Here is a 27,673-nt window from a genome sequence, read left to right as displayed (position 1 = left end):
CCAGGATTGGAACTTTTCCTGCTATACTCAAATGTCTCTTTCAGAAAAGAATAGGAGAGGTGACTTGGGGTCTAAAGGATGGGCAAAATTCGAGTCAAAAGAGAGTGCACCAAATGAGGTGAGAATAGCGAACAGGAGTATACAGCACTGGCGATGACAGAGACAGAATAAGAAACCGCCCATCCGGGGTTGGGGATTTAGCTCAGTGGTAGAGTGCTTGCCTAGCCCTGGGTTCAGTCCTCAACTCCAAAAAAAAAAAAAAAAAAAAAAAAAAAAAGAAAGAAAGAAAGAAAGAAAAAAAAAGAAAAGAAACCGCCCATCCGAGAGCTCAGGAAAGACGCAGGTGAATGCTGCGTTTTTCTCTCTGCTTCCTGACTACAGATGTAATGTGACCTCACACTCCAACCACCATGCTTCCCTACCATGAAACTCTTAAACAAAAGCCAAAATCAACCTCTCTTTCCCTCAGTTGCTTCTTGCCAGCGATTTGGTCCCAGAAACAAGCTAAGTGAGGAGTACAAGCCCACCAACACAATCTGTGGGCAGGTCATCTTCCAATAACATGCATTTTGAATAAATGCCCTAGACACGTGTCCATGCAGCACACTCTGGAGATGAAGTCAAATCCTCGGCCACAGGATGAGTAGGTCCCAGCCTGGGGACGGACCCGGCTCTGTCTGCTGGGAAAATGCACTGCCCTGGGAAGCAGAAGACAGGATGCTGGTCTTAACTCTGCCAGACTCTTGGTGGACCTGGGTAAGCTCTTAGCCCTCTAAGCCTCCATATCTTTCCCTGTGGAAAAAGGAGGTTGTAGCGAATCCTCAATGCCCCAGCACACACTTGTCTGTACACAGAGACCCCAGTAGCCCCAGGATTCACCCCAGCATGTTCTCTGTGACTCTAGACTAGAAAGATCTTAGGGAACTAATATTTAATCATATATACGCAAAGAGCAGTAGGATAAAATGAAACATTTCCATTACTTAGAACCAACACAGACCTCAAAAATGTCCAAAGCACAGCACCTGTGACTCTTCATGGACACCTTCCTGTCCTCTGCCATCAGAACACACTGCTGGGTCAGTTTGGACACGCTGTACTAGAAGGGAAAGACTTCTTTCTGTGGCAAAACTTCCCCATCTGGTGGGATGGTGGTACATGCCTGTGAGGCCAGCATTCCAGGGGCTGGGACAGGAGGATGGTGAATTTGGGGCCAGTCTGGGCTCTACTAGAAGGAAACGATCTCAGAAACAAACAAACAAAAAGACCTCACTACCCGGCTAATGAGGTCCAGTTCTATTCCTCTCATTGGAGAAAGGAAGCAGCGACTCGGATCCTCCTTACCACCGTATTATCTCTTCTTTGAATACCAAATCCCACTTAAATGGTGACCTTAGAGGCCTCCTGGGGGAAAGTGGCTAGGTCTAAAAAGAAGTATTTCTGGGCTTCCAAATATTCTTAGTGAAAGGGAGGAAGAGAAGAGAAAGGAGAGGGTAGAAGAGGAAAGAGTAATGAGGAAAGCCCTCGGGGTTATGTAAGCCCTCGAGGTTAGAAGAAAGGACTTGGATGTGAGTTCTTTCAGAGCTTATTGTCACTATTCATCAATCTCCCCTATCCTTTCCCCGTGAAAATAGACAAATAGAAATGGCGCCAGATGCACAAATCTCGAGGTGAAGGAAAAGGGGGCAGTGTCTGTGTCTGGGGCCCTGCCTTCCCAGCTGAGTCACCACTGCCTCTGTCCCCCACCCTTGAACCTCCTTCCTCCTGGCCCTCCCATCCTCTACCCTCAGCCTGACACCAATGTCCTGGCCCAGGGAAGAATAGGCTTTTCTTCCCTTGTGTCAACGTTTGGAAAGTTCTCGTAGTTTGATCAGAAGGAAGGACTAAGGACTTCAAAGCATTTCCTGGGAGCCTGTGACCTCTCGCTGTCCCTCCTGACCCCCTCCCTCTGTGCTTTCCAGTCAAGGGTGGGAGGGACGAAGAGATGGGGCCATGTCAGATGTTCTTCTGTGTTTAGACCCCACTGCTGTCTGTCAGTGTGGGCTGATCAGGACCCACTGGCCCTTCCTCCAGCTTGTTCCCTAGACAATGCCTTCTGACCCCCTTCAGGAAGGGAACCGCATTCCCTGCAGGGAACTCCAGAAGGTGGCATCTCAGAGAACCCATTGTCCCTGGCTGGAAAGGGAGGATGACCCTGTAGCACGCTACCTCCTTGTGTGCCTCCCAATCTCCCGCATCACCTTCAGCATACTTCCTCCCCGATTTGTGGTCCAGCCATGGTATCTGCTTTTATCTGTTGTCTGAGTCTACAGAACTGCACATCCTGAGCTCTGCAGTAAACTAGTCCTTTGTGAGGACTTGGCACTGTGTCGAGTTCAACTGAGGATACAGCTGTACCATTGCCTCCTCATTAGCCTCGGCTCCAATGGTCCGGAGAGCCTCCAAACCTGGCCCCACGTGAGTCTTCACCTCAGGACATTCGAGTAGAGATGTTAACCCATACTCCTTTGCCTTAACGGAAGAATCAGAAAATTCAACTAACAGTAGGATTTAGCAGGAAACCCTTTGGTAGGAAAAACTCCATTCTCCGAACACACCCCTGGGGAGAGAGAGGCAGGATCTTATGTAGTCCATGCTGTCCTTGAACTCATAATGCAGTTAAGGATGACTCTTGGCTCTGTCACCCAAATGCCAGGATTACGGTTGTGCAGAATCACACCTCGTTAATGCAGTGTTTAGGGGATCCGTGCGTGCCAGGCAAGCAGTCTACCAACTAAGCCACAGGCCAGCTTATATTTTCTCTCAGTAAGATATGAGATACTGGAACAGTTCCCAGGGACGCGGCGGGGAAAGCCGCAGTCTAGGTTGGGTTAGGAAGAAACAATGCTAGGCAACATATCTGTTCTAGATCTCGCCTTTGCGGACCGCCTCTGCCTTACATCTCGATCAGCCACAGCCTAATCTTGAACTCCATAAAGAGATTCTAATCCAACTTCTGTCTAATGCTATCAACTGAAGTAATAAAACTCATTTATGTGTCAGATAAAAACCCCCATCTCAGAGATAGGAGAGAACTACAAAACTACAAACTTCAAGCTTCCCCGTCCCTACCATTCTCCTGTGCTGCAGATTTAAGTCCTGGCCACCAGGGGGCAGGGCTCTCTAGTCTGGCAGGCTACCCTCAGCATCTCCTAACCTCTACCAACACACCAACCCACTCCTTTTGCATAGAGGTTAAACTATATGTAATCACACATTAAAAATAAACAGAGGTTGGGGATTTAGCTCAGTAGTAGAGCGCTTGCCTAGCAAGCGCAAGGCCCTGGGTTCGGTCCCCAGCTCCGGAAAAAAAAGAAAAGAAAAAAATAAACAAACAGATCCCATATCATCAATATGAAAGGGTTCAATAACACTATTCAAGTAATAGTAGCAACCACCTCAGGAGGGCAGAAATTTGCCTTCGGGGAAGCACCTACACAAATTTAGAAGCCTTCCGTTTGATCCACACAGCCACACTGGGCGTGAGCAAAGGCCAACCGGGAAATTCTTGCCAAGGTCAGATGTGTTCCATTTGCTAACTGTAAGGTCCTTCTCAGTTCTTATCAGCATTGGAGACTGTCGGCAGGTGGCCCCTTCCTGGCACACTCTTTGGGGTTTTGTTGTTTTGATTGTTTGTTTGTTTCAATTGCAGTGTGCTGGAAAACCTGACTTGTAGAGCTTCTAGGCTTTAAGATTCTAGGCAAATCACTTGAGTTTCTGAGCTTCTGTGCCATTCATCTGCAGAAAGGGCCTAAGGACCCAGAGGGGAGGGGAGAATGATAGGAGGTCACAAGTGTACCAACTCCTCTTGAGTTCCGTCTGTCTGTCCGGAATGCTCTAAGTATGCAGTCCTGACATCACATTCCCCAGGTGCCTCTTTTTTTTTTTTCTTTTTCCTTTTTCTTTTTTTTTGGAGCTGGGGACCGAACCCAGGGCCTTGCGCTTCCTAGGCAAGCGCTCTACCACTGAGCTAAATCCCCAACCCCCCTCTGCCTCTTTTTAAACGCTTACTACATTTACTCCATGGGTGCGATAGCAGATGTGTGGACATCAGAGGACAACTGGTAAGGGTCAGCTCTCTCTCTCCACCATGTGTACCTTCCCAGTATCAAAGTCATATGGTCAGGCTTGGCTGCAGGCTCTGTTCTGCACTGAGCCAGCTCGCCTGCCCTCTGTTTACTTTTGGTCTATCTCTTTGGATGAGGTCTCTTCCCTCCGGATTCAGGTTGACATTTCTTATGCATCACACACACACACACGCACACGCACATGCACGGGCGCACGCTGCCCCTTTGATTCTCATTCCTAACAGTGCTACGCTCCCAGTCTCCACAGTCTCAGCCCTTCCTGTGCATTCCACCTTACCTCTGCCCTGTATGTCCAAGTATTTACAGGTTCCATTTATCTGAACATCCCAATTTAAAAGATACAGACCCATGCCCTCTCCTCAAGATTTTCTCCTGTGTTTTCCTCTTGTTCAGAGAATTGTCATCCATTCATTCAGTGCCCAAGCCAGATATCTGGTCTCTTGCCCCTCAGCCCATTTGTTACCAGGTCTTATCAATTCTTTCTGTGAGTCTCCCTATTTTTCTGAGGTCCCCATCATTCAGCCTTGTGTTCTCCTCCTGAAATGGTGCCTGGTCCTCCTACCCCAGACTCTCGTCCCATCTCCACCCCCAGCTACCACAGAGTTCCACAGCCCAGCCTGATCTATCATTCAGTGCAGGCTTGAGATCGTTCAATGAATTATTTGAACTTTCATGACACGGTACTCAGAATCCTTCACCACTGTCTGCCTCACTTCTCTCTGGAAGCCTCTTCTTCCCCCACAGTCCTGTGCCTGCCATAGAGAGCACTGCCTACCCTCCCCTGCTTGACTCTTACCTGTGCTTCTGCAGTTCTCTCCATGGAACACCACCTCTGTCCCAACTCTCTCCCATACCCCTCTTCCCTCTAAAATCTTTTCATCCCCCAAGGCCCTGTCCTAGTCCCTGTGGTCTCTCTGTCCTGGAGGCTGCTCTAGGCTCCCAGGTAGAAATATTTAGATTCCCAATATGCTTCTGCGGTATTGTGTCACAGCTTTTTGAAGTCAGAGACTACCTCGGGCACGTATTAAAGCTAGTGCTTTTGAAATCTATCTCACTGGGGGCTGGAGAGATGGCTCAGCAGTTAAGAGCACTGACTGCTCTTCCAGAGGTCCTGAGTTCAATTCCCAGCAACCACATGGTGGCTCACAACCATCTGTAATGGGTTCTAATGTCTTCTTCTGGTGTGTCTGAAGACAGCTACAGTGGACTCGTATAAATAAAAATAAATCTTTAAAAAAATAACAAAAACAAAAGGGGGGGTTGGGGATTAGCTCAGTGGTAGAGCGCTTGCCTAGGAAGCACAAGGCCCTGGGTTCGGTCCCCAGCTCCGGAAAAAAAAAAAAAAAAAAAAAATTTATCTAACTGTTCGGTGTATAAGTACTTAAGTTTGATATGTAGGGATGGATTCTGGGCCATAAATGTCAAAAATACAGCCTGTATGAGCCGTCTTCACACACACACACACACACACACATGCACACACATACATATGCACACACACATACACATGCACACATGCACACACATGCACACACACATGCACACACACATGCACACACACGCACACACACATACACATATGCACACACACACGCACACACATATACACACACGCACATACATGCACATGCACGCACATGCACACACACGCACACACTAGATATCACTGATTCATAAAGGTACATTTTTTTTCCAGCCGAGCTTCAGAATCTTAACATAGTGATACAGAAACCCATTTTCAAATGGAGTTAGGCTGACAAGCATTTTTTTCTCCGGTGACTCCAACTAATAGCCAAAATATCTATTTGTTCTCAGTTGCCACTGTTTGTCATTCTGGTCTTTGTCAGTTAGGAGTCCTGGGAACCTCAGTCAATCTCTTAATCTCTCAACGGCTCGGTTTCCTAATCTAAGGAGGCAATACACTTTGACTGTGTGCTCAGGATTACAAGAGATAAATAAAGCATGTGAAATCTGCTAGGCCCTTTATGCAAATAAAGACATCATTTTTTATTGCACTTTCCAGCTAAAGAAAAAAATTCCCCAGAATCAGAGGAGCTAAGACTCGGAAAGGTGAGGTGGCGTGCTGACATTTATTTAATGGTAAGCCAGAAGCTCTCTCCAAGTCTCACAGGATTTTTACTCATATTGTTTCTCTGTACCCTAGAGGGCTTAATGTCACTCAAGCTGAACCAAGACCTTATTACTGATTTCTCTAGGGTAACTGCAATTGGCAGGCTAGGATTTACTATAGCCTCTGAATTTGAGGGGCTTCTAATTCACTGCTCTGTCCCAGCCCCCCTCATTCCCAACTTGAGGCTTCCTCCAGAACCCCCTCAGTCTGCCAAGAGCCAGGGAAAGGATGCAGCAAGGAATGATGGACAGAGTTCCTGGATGTCTGCTTTCTGGCCCCTCCCCACCACCTCAGCAACTTCCAAACTTAGAGGCTCCGGGAAATTAGCAGGCTCTTCCAGACCCAGGAGGCCCGGGCTCTCAGAAGACTATATGCTGGCCCCTGAGACACTACAGAGGCTCAGAGCTGACAGGATTTCCTCCTTAGGAGTCCTGTGATCCCAGCCACAATCCCCACTTTAGAAAAGAGAGACCAGGGCGTGGTGGCACAGGCCTTTAACCCCAGCACTAGGGAGGCAGAGACAGGCAGATCTCTGTGGATTCAAGGCTGGATTGGTCTACATAGTGAGTACCAGAACAGCCAGCACTACATAGTAAAACTGTCTCAGAGAGAAAGAATAGGGCCCCTACTGAAGGTCCCTTCTCTATACATTCGCTATTCCCTAATCTGCCATCTTGAATCTAATGATGAGGGAGGGTTTGACCTGGTTGAAGTATATATGTTTTTTATGCATGTATATGTGTGCCTTGGATCCCTTGGAACTGGACTTAGAGACAGTTAGGATTGTCGTGTGGAGACGCTGGGAATTGAACCCTGGACCTCTGGAAGGACAGACAGTGCTCTTAACCCGCTGAGACATTTCTTCTGCCCCTGAACTGATTCTTTTTTTTCCCCCCCTGGAGCTGAGGACCAAACCCAGGGCCTTGAGCTTGTTAGGCAAGCACTCTACCACTGAGCTAAATCCCCAACCTCCCTGAACTGATTCTTAATCTGTACTTTTGGTTCATTTTTGTGTCTTCCTCAGTGCCTGGTATTACAGACTTAAAGAGCCCATAAGTAAGCGATGAGAGTGGAGGTGCCTTGAGTGTGGCCTCTGAGACCTGCATGGCAGAAGGAGGGAACCAACTCCCTCAGATTGTCATCTGCCCTTCATGCGTCCATACCCATGCACACATGATTAGCTCTCCAGATTCCTTTTACCTCCCTTAGGCCGGCCCTGCAGAGTGCTGTGTTTATCCTGACAAACCATCCTTCTTAGCTCCTTATAGAGTCTCTGGGCATTGGGGGGAGGGGCAGGGAGGGGTTCTGACTCATTCTCCTCAGCCATCAGATTGGGCTGAGGGCTGTGCTCTCTTTAGTGCTCCGGACCATGTTGCAGGCTATTCTTAGCCTTGTCTCCACAGAATCACCCTTGCTTTCAGAGTGAAGGTATACGGAAAAACTGAGGCTGCAGTCAGCGTGCTCAGTGCCAGAAATCCAGTTGTCCACAGGACATAGACAACTCTTCTATGGCATGAGAAGGGAAAGCAAGTGCTAACCCCTGACCTAAAACTGCTGAAGCCTTATCCTAGATCAAGATGTCCTCCAGGCAGATCCAGTGCCTCTAGGACCAGGAGACCAAGGTAAGAAGAGAGAGTCTTGAGAGAAAGGGAGCAAGACAAGTTGGAAGGAAAGGGTTGAGGAGACGCTGCAGCACCTGTCTCTGTCTCTTACAGTCTGACCTCCGCTGACCTCCCAAGCATCGGTATTCTCTACCCCTCATCCTCTCCTCACACACATCCTCTGTCCACTAGTCATACAAACAGTCCACTCTGGCAAACAGTTCTTTCCAAAGTGGGGCCTCTTCCAATCCCACTTTGCTGTCTAAGTTCTTCTTTCCCATCAGGATTCAGCTTGGATCTGGAAAACTCTTCAGAAGGCCTCCAGCCCCCTCCCTCCCTTGTGGGAGACATCCTTGTCCGTGTTTCCGTGGTCTCACCAATGGCCCTCTCAGCTGTCCCCACATGCTAGTTTTTTGCTGATTGCTCCATGTGATACAGTGAGCAGATCAATCCTCTAGGAAGCTGGGAACAGCATTAACTTTGTGTATAACGGCATGGAAACTAGACTTGGAGAATTAGCTGGCTTTCTCAATAAAGCTTCTAACAGAGCTTCTAAGAGACACTGCAAGGTGAACCCAGTCTGTGATGCTCATCTTGCCTGAGTCACAGTTGGTGCCAGGAGGCCCATTCCCCTTTAGTCAGTCCCCTTGATGTACTGAAAAGAGGAGACACGGCTTAGGAAAGATGTGTAACTTCCCTAGGCTCACACAGCTTGCCAGTGACACATCTTACTTTACATTGGCATCAGAGCAGGACCCGGCCTTCATCCCACCTTCCTTCTTCCTAACAGATCTGACCCTGGGGTCCACAGAGCTTGTCCCCTGCCCTCACCCAGCCTGGGATGTGTTTGCTCTGACTCTTTGATCAGGCCTCAGGCCTTCCCGCACCTCCTGCAGCAGCCAGCCCAGAAGCCACACTGTAAGAAGTGAAACAGAAATTAGTGAGGCTCCCAGAGAAGAGAGGGGATGGCATCCGATGATGCTTTCTCTTCAGGCTCTGTGAAAACAGCACAAGAGTTCCTCTGAGACATTTAGAAATCCCACCACCTGGGTTCTGAAGTCATTTATCGCTTAGGCCACTCAAGCTTTGTTCAGTTGTTGATTTCAGGGAGGTCTTCCTACTAGAGACTTTCCCTCTTTTCTTCCTTCTCCCATGCCTAGTAATACCTCAAACCCAGGAACTGTTTTAAAGCAAGTGTTAACCTTCTGTTGCTTTTTAAGCAATTTCTATTTCTGCTTCTGCTTCTGCTTCTCCTTCTCCTTCTCCTTCTTTTTCTGATTTTTTTTTCTTTTAGACGGGGTTTCAATTCACTCTGTAGACCAGGCTGGCCTCAAACTCAGAGATCTACTTGTCTCTGCCTTCCAAGTGCTGGAATTAAAGCTGTACTCCACGATGCCTGGTGAGCAGTTTATTCTTCTCTGCATCCTTGATGGCGACCCTTGAGTACTCTACCTACCCTGACTAAAATACTCAGGGAATTGAGCTACCTCTTGGACAGGTCCTCTCAGCTCCATCTCCTCCTCAAGGCTATGGTTCCAAATTGGAAAGCAATCTGTGACTCACAAAGAAGTCCCAGGGGTTCAGCCTTCACCCTAGGAGGTAGTCTCTTTACTCCCGACTTTCCCCCATACCCTTTAGCCATATTCCACTTGAGAAGGACAGGATAGGGTGGGAGCAGCTTGCAGATTCTGAACAGATACAGAGCTGCATTCAGGGGGAGAGGGGGGCCTCATCGTAGTCCCCTCACCTCACTAACTGTTCTAGCACAGCAGCAAGAGTGGCGGGCGGGTTCCATTCATGCAAAAGGGACTTTTACTACACTTGATCTTAGCCAAAAGGCCGAGAAGCGATATGGGACTTTTAGAGGCCTAAGACCATGACTAGAAAGGACAGATGAGGTACAGAGACTGGTGGGTAAGGTGATTTGGGCTGAGTGCATTACCAGGGGGAAACATCTAGATAAGGAATAGAAGGAGGAATAGAGGAAGCCTGCAGTTCTTTCCCGCACTTCTTACATAAGGAGGGGAAGCATTGTGGAGATCACTGTGCAGTACCCACTTTTGGCTTGATTTCTGCTGAAGCTAATGCAGTGGGGCCTGACACATCCTCCCAGGACCCAGCGAACTTCAGAAGTCAGCTCAGCCTTGAAACCCCTGTAAGTGCCAGAAGGCCTTTCTTTCTCCCCCTCTTTACAGCATCCACCCCAAGCTACTAGAGAGACGCCCCAGGTCTGAATCCTAGCAGAGGCACAGATGCTGTACGGATGCTGTACGGATGCTGTACGGACAGGGATAGGAACCTGAAAGTGTAGAGCCCGGCTGACAAAGACTTGCAGAGGACAGTGGTCTCCTCGGGGAAGCTGAGGAGTTACTCTCTCAGGCTCTCTCCAGAGTCAGCAGGAGGAGGAGGGCTGATGCCACAGCAGGAAGTGCAAAGAGGTAGGCTCAACCTGCACAAAGTGACCTTCTGAAACCCTTTCCGTACCCAGAAGCCTAGTGAAGGTCCCCATACCTGCCGTTCTCTACTCCCAACTGTTACCATGCCCACGACGTCTTTCTGAAAAGGGTGAGTGAAAGCCGGCTATGGTAGAATTCCATAGGAGCAGGGGACCATCTGAGTAGAACCAGAAACAGCCAGTACAATGAATGAATGAATGAATGAATGAATGAATGAATGAATGAATGAATAGCAAATCAGAGGCAAGAGACAGCCTCAGTCTGGTCACCAGCTACCTTGGGCACTTCATCTCACCTTCTATTCAGTCTTGCTGGGAAAATGATTATTGTCCTGTCTACCCCTCAGGCCCATAAGGGATTGGGATGTTCTGGAGTGCTCTGGGGATATGCAAAAGATAATGCACCAGGGCCTGCCTGCACCAGATCAGGGTATGTTAGCCACCCACATATACGCATATCTGTGTGCTTGATTCAGAGCTTTGGTGGGGGTCCTGATCCGCCAGCCTCACTCCAGGACTGGGGTAGAGGTGGGAAGGTTGTACTCAAAGTTTGGCGGAGGCTGTGCCCATGGTTAACGTATAAGCAGGTACAGTCTGGGGCAGCAGGACATTCCCCGCCCCAGGGCCACATTCTTGAGGTCACGACAAGTGCAAACTTGTTAAAACCTGTGTCAGAGCAGCAGAGGGCATCGAGGGGGATGGTACGGAGTTGCCAGCAGCTGCTGGAGGAGGGTGAAAGGAAAAGGGGTGAGGTGGGGGCGGGGGAGGTGTGCAGGTGCACATGCTGACGGAAGGTGGTATAGACGCGTGGTCCTTGAGCCCCAGTCTGCACGTTATACTGAGGCACATCTGCCTGGCTGTGTGCTTGGAGCCGGTGTGGGGCTGCATAGATGAGTGTGTGCCTGTGTGTCTCTGCATATATGAGCCACGTGCCCATGAGCTGGGATAAGAAAGGGGCTGGGCATATAGAAGGAGATGTGGACGGGCTGTAAGTACCCTTTTCTGTCACGGGCCTCACAGACCTGCATTCCAACTCCTTCCACAGACCGCCCCCGGCCCTGTGGTCCACAGTCAGCCCTGTCAAATGCCCATCTCACCAGCCTGTCCAAAGGGGGAGTGTCGTACTGCCTACATCCTCCCCCATGCACTCCCCCATGCTCTCTGGACACTGGGGCGGGTGAGGGGTAGTGGGGGGAGGCTCTGAAAGCAGGTGACTGTTTGGGGGAACTTGGGGACAGAGCCCCATTGTGCCCTCCCCGGAGCCGCCTCAATGGAGCTCTCTGACACAAAGGGGCTTTGACAATGGGCAGGACATTAGTATGCAGAGCCAGCCCCTCAACCCTCTCGCTGTCCCACAGTCCAGGGGAGGGAGCTGGAGGGCTGCTGGCAGTGGGAGACAGGGTGGGGCAAGGCTCAGATTGGGGAGATTTTAGCCTTAGCAGCTTCCTCGAGGGTCACTGACCAAGAGCCAGGAGGAGATTTGACCAGGGCCTGCAAACCTGCTGCTGACCAGAGAGGACAGTCTAAACAGGGAAGGCCTTGGGGACAGGTGTTGGAAGAGGGGCTGTGGGTGGGCAGTCTGAGTCCACCCACCCTACCCGCCCATCTTGCCCTTAGTCAAGGGAATTGTGTGGGTAGGACTGTGGCCACCAGCACGAGAGGGTAAGGACCCAGGCTGGAGGCCAGAGCTGCAGCTGGTGTAGGCTGTGTGCCAGGCTTCAGGAGTAGAGGGATCCGAACCTCTGAAACTCAGGGTGCTCAGATTTAGGAGGCGGCCTCTGGTCTGCTGCTTCCTTGCATGCTGCCCTTTAATTCAGCACGGATGGGTAGGAAGCCGATGTGTGGAGGCCTACGGTTGACGTCAGGTGTCTTTTGCTATAACTCTATGTTGTGAGATAGGGTGTCTCACTGGGCCCAGAGTTTACTGTTTCTACTAGGCAGGTTGGCCAGCAAATCGTAGGGATCTACCTGTCACCACATCGTGCCATGTTTTACATGGCTGATGGAGATTTGAACTTGGGTCCTCACGTAAAGCAAGCACTTTCCCACGGAGCCATTTCCCCATCTAGTGCTGCCCTCTTATAAGACTTCTACTGCTGCCGCTGTGGGGACAGAGAAAGCAGGCGCAGTAACTAAGAACATGCAATAGCCATTGCCCTTCGTGCTCTTCCAGGGGGGTCAGGGTGAACCCACAAAGTAACATCACCTGCCTAGCTAAGGCGGATTAGTCACAGGGCCAGCAAACCAGAGGACCATTCCCAAAGCGGGTGCACATCTGTTTCTAATTCAAATCCACCTAACACAAGCCAGCTAGGTCCAAGTCAGGATGCAGGGCAAGGGCTTTGAGTCCTGGGTTGACGGGAGCTTTCAGAAAGAGGATAAGAACCCGGCAAGAGACTGCAGGCAACATGCAGGAGAAAGCAACCACCCAAGCTGCCGTATTGTTTAATCAGATTTCCTCTGGTCTGGACCGACAAGCCCCAAGAGAGAGGGTGGATATATATCTATGTATCTAGAGATATAGACGAGTTTGAGCTTAGTATCTTCCCACTGGCTGATGAAGGAGCTCACCATTAATCACAGCACTCCAGACTCAGAAGCAGGCAGATCTGAGTTAGAAGCCAGCTTGGTTTACAGAGCTACAGAGTGAGTTCCAGGACAGCCAAAGGCTACCCTGGCTCATAAATCAAAAACAAGACAAACAAACAAAAATTTCTTCCCAGTTTTCCTTCTTTGTAGGTGACACCAGAAAGTCCTCCCTCCTGTACTCTGTCTCGGGGACTTCTAAGGGGAGGTAAAACCTGCTTCCTTTTTTCTCACATTGAAAACTAACTTTCACCTCATAGTGTGATAGAGAGAACACAAGGCTAGACCTAAATCAGACTCCTGGTTCAAGACCCAACTTTCCCTGGAAGCTAGCATGGGTCACTTGCTTTCTGAGAGAAGAGATGCCCTCTGTATCATGGGAAGACCTCGTCTAGGCCTGACCACTTCTTGGTGAACTCAGAGACAGGACACGGGAAGGCAACAGCTCGTAGTACTAAGTACTGTCCTAAGCACCTTTCTAGCATTGGGTCAGGGGCACCCAGCAATAGATGCTTACTTATTTATTCTGTGTCGGAGGAATTGAGCCTAGGGCATCTCCCACTAAGCTCTATCCCAGTCTTTATTTTCCCTTTTTATTTTGAGACAAGAGTTATCACACTGACCCTGAGTTCACTATGTAGCCCAGACAAGTCCTGAACTTACAATCAGCTTCCTGAATGCTGGGATTAAAGACACACACCACCATGCCTGGCAGCAGACGCATTTCAAAGGCTCCATTTTATAGAGGAGAGAATAGAAACATAGGATGTTAAGGATTTACCCAAGGTCACCGAGCTAGTGGATAGAGGAGCTAAGGTTTGCACTGACAAAAGGTAGCACCCCCACCCCCAGCACACATGAGCTAACCACTGTCCCCTCCCATTAGCCCAGTGAAGACCCTTCTAAGGGGCATCAGCCAAGATGCCCAGATCTTTATAAATGTCCCATGCAGTCAATCAAACTGAAAGTTCTTGAGGGATGGCTCAGGGACCCACACAGCTTCCTGGGAGGTTTTCAGAGGCCTTCTGAGGTCAGACCCATCCTTGTCATAATGCTAACGTAGCATTATTTATTCTTCCCACTTTGATGATTTCAAGGGTGATCGGCCGAGCTTCCCAGGAGGGCAGGTGGCACGAGATATTGCAACATAGTAAATGCAGAAGCAAATAGAAGGAACCAAGTGATTTCTTTTTTACTGAGCTAGACATTAAAAAGATTTATGTAAATAAAAGGCAGTGACACTCCTACTAATCCTTAGCTTTATAATGAAAGCATAGCTAGTTTCACTTAAAACCTCACGTCAACAGGCAATGGGGTTATTATCTTTAACGTTAGTTACGAATGGTCTTAAGTCACCTTAGCATTCGTTTCTAACATGCCGCAGATCGACAGACACAATCTTTGAAAATAATGCCCTTCAGAGCCCTCATGAAAATGGAATGTAAAGAGGTACTGAGATGAGAGAGAGAGACAGAGACAGAGAGACAGAGACAGAGACAGAGAGACAGAGACAGAGAGAGAGACAGAGACAAAGAGACAGGGAGAGACAGAGAGAGCAACCACTGCAGACAGCATAGACACTCACCTTCACCTTGTATATGCTGGCCATGTATCTGTTTCAGTCATAAGACCAGCCATGGTTTAGGCATGGGAGTGAGGTGTGTACCTGGATTTCAGAGTTAGGACTAGGGAGAGCTGAGGCAGCTACTCTATGTGACAATAAGGGGCCAGGCCGGCGGCCCATTTGAGTGGGGTCCACACATCTTGCTTTGCACATCCCTGCTTAGAAGTGTGAACAAGACAACAGGACAGGGGTTGGGGATTTAGCTCAGTGGTAGAGCGCTTGCCTAGCAAGCACAAGGCCCTGGGTTCGGTCCCCAGCTCCAAAAAAAAGAAAAAAAAAAAAAGACAACAGGACAGTCCCAGCTGTCAAGCCGAGCTCCAGACTGGATCAGACCTCCCTCTGAGGGACCATGCTTAGAGGACAAGGAGCTGGGTGGAGTCCAAACACCTGCTGCTTTTGATCTTAGGGGGACGCTGTCCCCCGAAGACAAAATGGTGGGTCCATAAGGAGTCACTTTGAAGCTCCCCAGAGAGTTAGGTAATGGGGTCTGTGGTGTGTGGAGGATGCCCACTTAAGTCTGTAGAATCAGGGTACTCCCCTAAATGAGCACGCACAGAGTCCTGCCTAAATGTAGAGTAGACAGCGCTTTCTCTCATTCCTGGGACTAAACCCTCTGCTGGGTTCCCTAAGGCCAATGGAGGGAAGTCTTGCCTTTGCTTCAGAAGGTCCCCAATATGACAGGGACATAAGTATGTCCTAGAGGAACTCATAAGCAAGTAAGAAAGCCATGATGCACCCTCTAACATTTGCCGTGTATGAGGCATCCTGGGAAAAGTCAAAGTTGGAAAGATAAAGCAAGATGGTTGAGCAGAAAGAGAAACCAGAGCACTGTAGTTTTCAGGCAAGTGGGCCTTGGGAAGGCTTGTGATGGCCAAGAGTGGGTAGGAGGGTGAACTCAGGGAAAAAGGATCAGACCCGGGAAGAGATGGGGTTTGGGAGTGGAGGTGGAAAAGGCAGAAAGTCGCTTGAATACTGTGACTGGAAATCCCCATCTGATCTAACAGGCACGGAAGGGGCAAGCTAAAAACCACTGCTCTGTGGTGACAGGGCCCAACATGGAGCAGCGATGGGGAGGAATCAAGAAGAGAGGCCAGAGTCAGGAAAACCTCATTAGCTGTGGAAGCCATCATTAGCAACTACTGATGGGATGGGCAGGCTGATCAGAGGTGAGAAGCAGAGAAGGGCACAGAAGCCATCTGAAAAGGAAGAGAGGCTAAATGGAGAGACGGAGAGACTGGCGGGCAGGCTAGGGCTGAAGCTCAGCTGTAGAGTGTGGTTGCCTGGCATATATAAGCCCAGACTTCGACCCTCAGCACCAAGCAAAACCAGGCCTGGAGGAAGTATGGTGACACCTCCATGTTTACAATTGCAGCACCTGAGAGGTAGAGACTGAGTTTCGGAAGTTCAAGATCAACCTTGGATACGCAGCAAGCTTCCTAAGACCTCTTCCAACACACACACACACACACACACACACACACACACGCATGCACACACACATGCATGCACACACATGCACTTGCACACACAAACACACACGCACATACACACACATGCATGCACACACACACACACACACACACACACACACAGTGCTGCTGAGAGGGCTCATTAAGTAAAGTACGTGCTATACAAGCATGAATGGATAACCAGCACCCACATAAAATGCCAGGCACAATGAGCGTGCCTACAACCCCAGTACTGGGGAAAACAAAAGATCCCTGGAGCTTGCTGGCCAGTCAGTCGGGCCAAATTGGTGAACTCCAGGTTTAATGAGAGATCCTGTCTTAAAAATACAAGGTAGACAAAGACTGGGGAAGATGCCCAGCATCAACCTCTGCCCTCTACACTCATGCACGTGTACACGCACACATGTCCACACATGAACACACACATACACCATACAAAAGAGGGGAGACGGGGCCATGCCAGGGAACAGAAATACAGGACGATAGATACCCCATATGGAGGGATAGAAATTGGTCTCTTTGGCTAAGAAGCAGAGGTTGTTAGGAATGGGAGATTATCTAGGGGAGGAAGTCATGTTCAACAGATCGGTTATTCAATCTGAAGACAAGAAATTTGGCACGAATTTCATGGGAAGAATGGGCTGTGGCATGAAGGCCCTGCTCTGGCAACAGCTGGTCTGTTGGCATGAAATGGGACCCCTGTGTTTAACTTCTCAATAATTCTTCTGCCTTCCCAGATCTAGGGCGAAGTCTCAGAGAACTGCCACTGAGGGCTGGGACAAGTCCCAGGAGCCAGGAATGACAGAGTAAAGATTTGGTGGGTCTAGAGAATGCCAACCGCCAACTACACCTTGTACACACCACCCACCTCCTATGTCCTTCACAAATATTGACTCTTTTAATCCTCACAACTATTGTTAGCCCCGATGAAAGCACGAGGGAAACTGTGTGGTTATTCACTGGGAAAAGCAGGACTTAAACCCAGCAACGAGGACTCCAAGGCCATGCTCTGAACCTCTGTGTGCATTATCTCTCAGAGAGTGATGGTGACAAGGGTTCCACTGCCCTCCGTGAGAAGCCTCTTGACAGTTATCACATGAGCTCTGTATGAAAGAACTTCACAGGTCCTCTCAGAAGCCTTCACGATGGGCTATTTTGTTTGGGGCTATTTATTTTATTTTATATCACGGAGGGCAGGGTCACATGTATACCTGAGTGCATATAACCCATGTGTGCAGGTGGCCAGAAGAGGGTGTCCGATCCCTTGGAGTTGGAGTTACAGATGGTTGTGAGCTGGCATGTGGGTGGGGAACTAAACCCAGGACCTCCATAAGCACACACACACACACACACACACACACACCCACACACACACACACACACACACACAATCACCAGAAATGTGTCTCCTTTTCTTTCCCAGTCATCATTTCAAATGTCTTTTTTGGGGGGGTGACTTTCCTACTGGAGTCTAATCTATTTCCCTGGGTTTTATTGTTGCTGTTGTTGTTGTTACTGGAAGAGCTGCAAAGGTACCACGTATTAACCCAGTCGCCCGGAACCCCCACTTCCCCAAGCTTCTTCTCCAGACCACACAGTTCAGCTCTGACCTCTCTCCCACATTCCAGAGACAGCCCCTCCCTTCCCCACCACCTCAAATCCAGGCTCTAGGCTGGCAGACACCCACAGGAGGGCTGCTCCCACAATCCTTTTCTCTTTGCCCTTTCAAGGTTCTGCTGGGGGAAGGGTGGAGAGGGGCCACCCAGGACGTACTCTCTCTATGAAGAATGGTACACCATGGGCACTCGTCTCTGAAAATATCCCTTGGCCTCGGACTGAGGTGGCGAGAGGAACAAAAAAGCTCCTCACTCTCGGGAGTGGACCCAGACTACTGACCTTCATTCTGTGCTAAGACATTTGGAGTCCAAAACTCCCCTTTCTGGCCAGTCTTCCTGAAGCTTCATCTCAACGGGGTGCCTCATGCTAGTCCTTCTCTCTGCCCTTTCCAGGGCCTCACTACTGTCCTGGACAGCTTGGCCCCAGCCTGGACAGTAGCTCCAGTCAGGCAAGGGAAGAATCTGGGCCGGAGAAGGGAGGGAGAATGAACTTTGTTGTTATTGGTTGGGGTTTGTTTGTTTGTTTGTTTGTTTTATTGTTTTGGATTGGGGGGTTGGTTTTTTTGGGGGGGTCCTCTCATCCCTAAATAACTTTTTGCAGGGAAATTTAGGTACCCTTATCTCTTTCCCTCTTCACCAGTGCTTTGGACCCTAGCCTTTCTTTGCAGCTTACAGACAAACCCAGCCTAGGACGCCCAGAAATCTCCTTCACGGAAATGGGCCTTGCTACACAACCCACCTACCAAAGCCTTTGAAACTTTTATCCTACCAGTCCCAGCATAGAGGAAAGGAACTTCATACAAGTCCACCCAGATCTTAAGGTCCCAGCTTCCCTGGTCCCTAGGGGGAAAGGGAGAGGAAGGTACCTGGGTCTTCTGCCAGTCACTTCCCTTTTAGCTCAAGCCAGGAAACCTGGAGTATGAATGCGTTTGTGCAGAGTGCAGGGGGCCGTAGAGAGAATTTGGGAAATGCCACATTGTCTCCCACATAAATATATGCCCCCCAAAGATATATGGACACATGTTGGAGAGGTGTTATCCCCCCACCCCAGGGTAAGGGAAAGCTGTAGGGCTTTGCCTCAGAGCTACACAAGGAATGGGACCATGCCCCCCCCATCACCCCCCAGTCGGTGGAGTCATTGCCATCTGATATCCACTGAGACAACTTGGCTGCTCTGGGCTCTGGATGGGGGCTGGGGGGATGGCTCAGAAAACAGCAGGTCCTTTCAGGACCCAGGTTGGCAAGGGCTTTGGGAGGCTGGACTGGCCCAGATCACCCCTAACTCCCCCTCTTTTCTTCCCTCCCTTGCCACCACCACCAAAGACTGGGCGGGTGGGTGGAGGGATTGGCACCGCCTGGGTCAAGCCTACTGCCTCTGCAGTCTAGCCCTGGACCCTCTCCCTGGCACAATGCCTTCTCTACCCCCTCTTCCCCTTTCCTTCTTCCTGAAGAACCAGCTTTGAGCCAGGACACCTGGTTCCTTCTAGACTTGGTCCCCATACTCAGTCAACCCCCCCCCAACCCCAGGGACCTGACAAACCCTGCGCTCTGGCAGAGGATGGAATAATCTCCATCATTCCAGGAACATATTCAAAACTCCTTGGAGATCAGGGAAAAGTGTTCACAACGAAACCCAACTGCGCTCATGGTAACTGCCTGCTCACGGCGCCAGTCTCTCAATGCCCACTCCGTGCCTTCCCCATAACCCCAAACAGGAGGCTCCAAATCATCGTTTACCATCTCCTGCCCTCTCAGACTACCCAAAGAGGTCCGTCCCAAAGGGAGAAAAACATTTCAAATACCACGGCAAGGACAGTCTGGCCAGAAACCTCTCATCAGAATTTGTGTTGATAAGCGACCTAAGCAGGCTTTAAGCTTTGCTTTCCCATGCGTCCAAATCTGCCTTTATTTCTACACACATACCTCTTGGTCAGCCTTAGTCTGCCCAGGGCACTTCAGTACTGGAATACCAGAAGTCCTACCTCGACATGGTTTTTCTTTCCCAGTTTTGACCTTCTAGCCATTCTGGGCCTCAGGTCTCCTCCCCCAGAATCAGTTCTGTCCTAACACAACTGCCCTCGGTGAGTCCCTGTCAGAGGAAGGGATAGAGTGGGAGTGGGGATCCCTGGAGGGTGAATTCAGAGGCCTTAACCTACCCTAACTCCAGAAGAAAAAGCTTCTCCTTCTGACAGTGTCCTTGTGAAACAATTTCAGAGGTTGAGGGATGCCGCTAGGGAGGGGTGTCTCAAAGGGGGAACCCAGAAGGAAATGGAGAAGAGGGTCCCAGGCACGTCAGCTTGACTGTGTCTTCTAATCTAATGCTTGGCTTTCTCCCTCTGTGTAAACTGGTGATTAGGAGATCATCAATGAGTGTCACTGTGTGAATGTCACTGAAAGGGGGAAGAGCTGGGAGCAGGAGTGACCTGTCTCTGCTGGGAGCAAGGGGCACTGTCTCTATGCCCCTGGGTGCAGACTTATGTGTGGTAATTATTCTAGTAACTGGATGAGCCCCATGCAACTGCAGGTGTGCCAAGTGTCAAGGGGAGATACCATGGAAGCCCCTTTCTTAGATGGAAGGCCTGAGGTAACTAGCGTGAGTAAAGTACTCTTGATGGGGGGCCCTTCCCAGGAAAGTCCACTTGGAACTGACAAGACTGAAGGATAGTACTGCTGCGGTCCAAACAGTTTTCCTAGGGACCAAAGGGTTAGGGGAACCCGATGTCGCTAAGTGGATAGGACCCAGCACTCCTTCATCAGGACCAGAGTCTTACCTTGGCACAGAGGTGGAGTGGCTGCTCTGATGAATCGTGGGGCAGTGGGACAGATGAAGAGACGGGCGGGCAGGAGTGGCGAGCGGAGCTGTGCCACTGGCAGGGCCAAGACTCTTAAACCCCCAGCTGGAATCAGATAAGGGTTTGTCCCGGGGGCCGGGGCCGGGGTCGGGCCGGCCGGGGGCAGAGTTGGGCCGGGCCGGGCCGCCCCCTCCCTCTGCAGTGCAGGAGCCAAACTTTGTGTGAATGGAGGGGCCCGGCGGGGGCCGGGAGGGCGGAGGCGGATGGGGGGGAGGAAGCTTGGAGCCGGCCAATGGCAGAGCCGAGCGCCAGACCCGAGCCTGGGGATTGGAGAGATTTGGGCAAGGGGCGGGGCGTGGGGGCAAAGAAGCGCAAACCCAGACGAACAAGGGTGCAGAAACGTCCGAAGACTGAGATCCAGACAGAGTCCCGGAGAAAGAGAGATGAAGGGACGATACGCGTAGCGATAGAAGCCGAGCTGGCAAGATGACAGGGGGAAAGAGAAAGAAGAAAAGCGAGGCGGCCCTGTCAGAATGGAGGAACCAGGACGAGGGCCGCGGGGGCGGGACTGGGCCCCAGTTAATGAGGTGGAAATGAATTCAGGACGGGCTGTGACTAGGACCGAGACTGTGGCAGACTTGGCCTGGGTTCCTGGGGCTACAGGGCTCTGGCATCCCGTACAATTTCCAAGTTTTTCGTTGTTCCCTGTGTAGAGAGTGCGGCGTGGGGTGCAAAAGCGGGGTGCAAAAACCATCTCCACCTGCAGCAACTTCACCTGGAAGGAAAAATAAGCCACAGAGTGGTGCAAAGAAGTGTGGGAGACATCCAAAGCTGTGGAAGACGTGGGAAGGATGGCTCCATTTAGGGGATACCCCACAAATATTCCAGGAAAGAGATAATGTCTATGTAGGTCCCGGGGATGCAGGGGGCCCAGGTCCAAGAAGATGGAGGGAAGAACACTGATGGCAGAGGAACCTCCATTGTGAAGCCCTGAGGGGACACAGAAGTATACCTCAGCTTAGGAAATAGCATCAAAATCTTCCCATCCACTATGTACCCTCCCCGAGGATTGCTCTCATTACCTGAATCTATGTTTTGAGTGATTCACACCTCACTACCTGATGTATGGCATGCAGTAAAGAAGAAAATAATCACATCCCACTTTTATTCATAACAGATATTGAACTACTAATCAATAGCCAGTATTACTCACTGTGTTAATATAAATTCAGGTTTGAAATCAGGGAAATGATATATTTAGTTTAGTTTGAAACTCTTAAAATCATAAGGTGAGTACATATGCCTTTTGAAAAGCCCTCTTTGGGGCTGAAGGTGTTGTAGCTGAGTGGTGGAATGCTTGCCCTGGGTTCCATCCATCACCACCACAGAAAGATGAATGGGAGGGAGGGAAGGAGGGGTTGAGAGAGGGAGGGAGGGAGGGATAGTGGAGGCAGGGGAAGGTAGGAGGGAAGAAAGAAAGGAGGGAGGGAGGGAAAGTGGGAGAGAGGGGAAAAAACAGAGAAGAAGGCAAGGAAACCCTCATTGACAAGGGAGAGGGTTGGCTAAAGGCTAGTTCTTAGAAGCAAGGCTTGTTCAAGAAGTAGGGAAGACCCAGACTAGATTAGCCTGGAGTTTCTGTAGGCAATGGAAAGGAACTGAGAGTTCTTGGACAGCAAAGATTTAAAAAAAAAAAAAAAACAGAAGCTGGAGGAGATTAATCTAGAAGTGAGCAAGATGGTTTGACTCTGAGGGGAAACAGGAAGCAACTAGATCAGACAAAGAACAATAACAATAATGTGGGCACGAAGATAACTTGGACCAGGGTACCAAAAGCCAAAAGAAAAAAGGACCAACTTGACGTGGTGAGCAAAGAGCAAATCTTGGGAGACCACACTGGTTCTGAACCCTACCACAAACCAGGAGAACAATGAGATCACTGAACGTCAGAGAGCAGCCAACCCGTTGAAGAAATAGGTACGGAGGTAAAGATGGTGGGTCAGGAGCTGAGAGGGGTGGGTGGAGGTCGGAGAGAAGAGGAGAAAGTTAGTCAGCAGCTGCTGCCAAAGTAGGCAGATAGGTAGTTCTCAACAAGGACCATGCATGGTGGAAAGACAGACTGACACAGAGCGAGGAAGACTTACACTTCAAGGACTAGGAGGAGAAGAGCCCCTAAAAAGTCATAGTGGATGGGCAAAAAAATGAATAAATGAATGGGTGAAGAGAGCAGCGTGTCAATGGACCAAGGAAGGGAGGATGGAAAAGAGAGGAACTGAGGACAGTACCAGTTATTGCAGAAAGGGAAGAATTGGGTTTGAGAATGAAAAGGCACTGGTGGCATCTGAGAGCAATTTCTTTTCTTTTTTCTTTTTCTTTTTTCCTTTCTGTGCAGCCCTGGCTGTCCTGGAACTCACTCTGTAAGCTATGCTGACCTCAAATTCAGAGAGATCTACCTGCCTCTGCCTCCTGAGTCCTGGGATAAAAGGCATGCACCACCCCTGCTCAACTGAGGAATAGTGACCCAAGGGAGGATCAGATTACAAGGTGCTACATTTGAAAGTGAAAAACTGTTAACAAGGACCCCTTTTAAGGACTTCGCTTAGAGAGAAGTACAATCATAACCAAAGCAATGGACCAGGAACTGTCTTCCTGCCTGTGTTGTGATCTTCTGCTCCTAGAGAGGGATCGCTACAGTCAGATGGTCTGAAGACCTCATGGTTTAGGCCTGCAATCCCAGCGTGGGGAGTGGAAGCATGGGGGTTGCAAGCTCAAAGCCTTCCTGAGCTACAGAATGAGCTCAAGGCCAGCGTGAACAACTTAGCAGGGCCCACAGTCTTGACATTCGCAGACAGGGAAGACTATGGGTCTGGGCTCAGACTACAATATAAAAGGAAGAAAGAACACAGAGAGGAGAAGCCAAAGAACTGTCGTGGTTTATGGAATCATTACAAGACAGTTCTCATGAATTTATTATTTTTCTAAAACTGTCACCCAAGTATTTGGCACCAATGGCCCCTATGTGTCCATGACTCTAATTCACCTGGACGTAAATTTCAAATTTAGGCCAACGTAGAACATCTTACCCACAGGAGTGTTCCTCTTTATTACAAGTCACGTGACTGTGTCACCGTGGTCCAACTAGGGACACAGCAGTCATCTCAGCCTCCGTTTCTTCCTGACCGCAACTCCATCCTCTACCAAAGCATCTCCTTCCTAAACCCACTGAGCACACAAGCCCTCCTGCCTCTTTCTCCCATTATCCCCGCTGCAGCCTACAGCAGATGCTCCTCTCAGCAGGGCTCCTGTGGCAGCAGGCATCTAGAACCTTATTCCCGCCAGTCTTTCCACACTCAGCTTCATAATGCTTCGGCTCACAAACTCCTTTATGCACAAACAGTTCAGGCCAGCGAGGCTTGGAGGATAAAGGCACTTACTGCCAAACCCGATGACCTGGGGTCTATCTGCAGTGCTCACGTGGTAGGAGGTAAGACTCAACTGCCAAAAGTTGTCCTCTGACCTCTACATGTGTTTTGTGATACACCCACAAATACATACATACATACATGCATACATACATACATACACATACACACACACACACCACACACACACACACGACAGACAGACAGACAAAGAGACAGAGACACACACAGAGACACATACAGAGAAATGTAACTTTAAAAAAAGAATTAATCCACATTCTTTGGAATAGAACAGAAGGCTCATTATAACCTGGACAGACACCAGTCTACCCTGACTTCCTCTGACCCTTCACATCCAAATCTATAGTTGTTTCCTCCTTTAACACCCATGGTTGTTAAGTCTTGTGCTCTCTTTCTTTCTTTTTTATTGGATTTTTTTTCTTTTTGTTTTTTTTCGGAGCTGGGGACCGAACCCAGGGCCTTGTGTTTGCTAGGCAAGTGCTCTACCACTGAGCTAAATCCCCAACCCCTGGATATTTTATTTATTTACATTTCAAATGTTATCCCCTTTCTTGGTTTCCCTCTGCAAACTCCCAGCCCTCCCCTGCTTCTATGAGGGTGCTCACCACCCACCCACCCACCTACTCCCACCTCACTACTCTAGGGCATTGAGCCTTCACAGGACCAAGGGCCTCTCCTCCCATTGATGCCCAATAAGGCCCATCCTTTGCTACATATGCGACTGGATTGTGTTCTCTTTCTGTATCTTGCTCCTTGCCCTTTGGACACACAGTGACCAAAGTCACTGAGTGTTGTGCAAACCTCTTCTTCACCCCTGTATTCTCTTTGAAGCTCTACTTACATTCCTGTCCCTGCAAGGGATTAACGCCCTCACATGACAGACCCCAGACTGAACCCATCCTCTTTTCCCCTCACTAAGGTTAGGAATGCTCACAGCTTCCTGATTCCTGTGTAACTCCTGTCAAGCAGATTGAAAAACTGACATTAGTCTTGGTCTTTACGCTTGCCTATGTCCCATTCTGTGCCACGACAATTCAGACACCAAGTTCTGTTAACTCTCCCTTGGTTAAATCTCTCTAGGACACATTTTCATCTCTATGGCCATAATCATAAACATTACCACTAGCCCAGGACCTGACCCAGCCCTCGCCCTTCTCTCCAGTCTCAAAGGGAGACAAACTGTTTTCATTAAAGATGTCCTGTATGAAACATTGAATCAAAACCGTGAACAGAGTGGGGTCTGGTAGTACACACCTTTAATCTCAGCACTCAGAAAGCAGAGACAGGAAACTCTCTGGGAGTTCGAGCCTGGTCTAAATAACCAGTTTCAAGCCTGCCATAGGCAAGGCTACATAGCAAGACCCTGTCTCAATAAAATAAAATAAAATAAAATAAAATAAAATAAAATAAAAAATCAGCAAAAGCCTCCCTAACTGGTCCAGGCTCCTTTGCTGCACCTCAGAGTTCTCCTTCGCAGGGGCCGAGGAAAGTGAAAACCGAGAAGGGCAGGTAGAAAACTGACGCCCTGAAGAAGGAAAGGTCTCTGGGCAAGCTCCTTCCAAACAGAGACGAGAAGCCATCTGGTGAAGCCCAGTGTGAGAGTGAGATGGCGTGGGATGGAACTGGGCAATTGGAAAGGATTAGGTACTGAAGAGCCACAGGGTGCGGGGCTGTGGCAGCTTCTGTGGCACTGTGATGCTCTCACTGAAGAGTGACTTAAGCCAAGACTCCATTCTCAAACAGCCATGCATTATTAACAGCTATATTCTCCGTATGCAGTGTGTTAGTGCTTAATGGTTAACCTTTTCGTCTCTCCAAAAAGAGGTCCTGAAACGCACTGCAAGCAGGGTAGCAACATCGGTGATGGGTGCACAGAACGTTCGTGCTTCTGAGTGTTTGCCAGGCCTGATGGAGTTGATTTGGCTTGCTTTGTTTCGGTTCACGCTGCCTGAGACAGATGCTCCTGCCTCGGTTTCCTAAAGGCTGGGATTACAGGTGTGCACCGCCACACCTAACTGTATGACAGAGCATGAGGTGGGAAATCCCAGAGTCTGAGGCCTTAGTAACATGCCCAGGAGGTGTTAAAGCTGGCATTTGAATGCACCTGTTTGACCCCAAAGTAATAGCAGAGAGCCCTTGCTTGGTTTAAAGAGAACCTCATTTCCCTAAGAGAACCAACAGGTCCTGGCTCTTGGCCAACCGTCAGTATGAATAAATCTGCTGAGGTATGATGTGCGGTGTCGACCTTACAAGAGGGCAGAGCGAGCCTTTTCCTTGAAGCCTCCTTTCCTTTCAGGTGGTAACTGTGTCTTCCCTTTGTGATTCATTGCTCCTTTCGGACTCGATCTCTCACCACTGGTCTCTTTTCTTCTACTACCTCATTCAAAATGGGGTCAGTTCCCCCTTAGAGCAAAAGGGGAAGCTGAGGTGAAGACCCTTTGCAGAGGGAAAATCCACCGCTGGGCTTTGGCTGGGAGAAGCAGGTGAGTGAGGATGAAGGGAAGCAACTAAGAGGTGAGGCAGAGCCTCAGAACAGGGGGCACTTGAGGAGGCATCAGAGCTGGCTAGAAGGAACGGGGCATGGACACGAGTCCCCGGGACTCCGAGGAGCGCGTTTCTGCTTAGGTCGCACAGTGTTAACACGTTCCACTAAAAGTCGGAACACTCAGCAGAATGACGGGCCACAGAGGAGAGCGTGTCAGTACTCAGGTGGGTCACGACCTTTAAGTAGACATAATATAGACAAACCCGTGTTTATAAGACATAAGTCATAAATGACTAATTACATTACAGGGGAGCTACAGAAGGCAGAGAAATAAGAGGAGAGGAGGGAAAATATTCTTTATCGAGTACCTTTCTAATTGGTCCCTTTGATGGCAATTCTGTTAACACCCAAATACACCGTAGAGAGGGAAGAACAGGGAACCTTCAGAAGCCTGGGATTGGAAGGGCTGTCGTAGCCCTGACTTCTCCGGATAATCTTCTCATCTGTAAACTAAGGCTACTTCCCTACCACCTCTAAATGCTGGTGCATACACCCTGGTCTAACTCTACCCAGCCCCGTAGACTGGCAGACAAAACAGATCGATGTGTAGTTCTGGGGCTGCCTCCGCTGTGAATTTACCTACTTTTATTTAGAGATGGGGTCTCACTATGTCACTCTGGATGAAGTGGGACTCACCACACACACCAGGGTGGCCTCGAACTCACAGAGATTTACTCGCCAATGCTTCTGAAGTGTTGGGGTTGAAAGCGTGAGTCGCCACCCACAGACCCTATGAATTTATACCAACTGTGATTTGTACTAGCTTGACCTTCCTACTCCTCTAAGCTCACATCCTCAACCGTCCCCTGCCTTCCCCTCCATACTTCCTCTCCCATTTCCACGCTTTTGCCCAAGAAGTCTCATGATCTTGTTCAAGGAAGCTTTCCCAGGTTGGCTGACCCCATAGCTGGCAACAAAGGCAGCTGCTGCTGAGGGGAGCACAAGGCTCCAGTGCACTCATCTTGCACCCACACTCAGAGCTGTGGGGGGAGAAAGGGATGCCTCTACCCTCAGCTCAAACCAGCAGCGACGAAATGCAAATCCTGCCTCTTCTGTAGGCTTCCTAGAAGAACTGAGATATGGGAAGGGATCTGTGTTTTTTTTTTTTTTTTTTTCTTTTCTTTTTTTCGGAGCTGGGGACCGAACCCAGGGCCTTGCGCTTCCTAGGCAAGGGCTCTACCACTGAGCTAAATCCCCAACCCCTGTGTTTTCTAGTTTGCACCAAAGTGTGAGTGTGTGTGTGTGTAAGTGTGTGTTTTTTAGTTTGCACCAAAGTGTGAGTGTGTG

General features: G+C 49.5%; 1 protein-coding gene and 1 pseudogene across 2 annotated transcripts in view; both read right to left on the bottom strand.

The window, feature by feature from the left end:
• Positions 1–20,579, bottom strand: part of Kcnj10 (potassium inwardly rectifying channel subfamily J member 10) — a 31,235-nt gene extending 10,656 nt beyond the window's left edge. The window contains exon 1 of one of the 2 annotated variants that reach the window (XM_032915039.1): positions 20,381–20,579. The gene's annotated coding sequence lies outside the window, so the exon portion shown is untranslated. Of the gene's footprint in view, positions 1–19,532; positions 19,945–20,380 lie in introns of those variants that run through there. The other variant, XM_032915040.1, reaches the window with a different exon arrangement.
• Positions 9,532–9,710, bottom strand: LOC116911863 (annotated as a pseudogene).
• Positions 20,580–27,673: the final 7,094 nt, after the last annotated feature.

This window comes from Rattus rattus, chromosome 10 (genome assembly GCF_011064425.1).
Source record: "Rattus rattus isolate New Zealand chromosome 10, Rrattus_CSIRO_v1, whole genome shotgun sequence".
NCBI lineage: Eukaryota > Metazoa > Chordata > Mammalia > Rodentia > Muridae > Rattus > Rattus rattus.
This window is presented reverse-complemented; position numbering and strand designations above follow the sequence as displayed.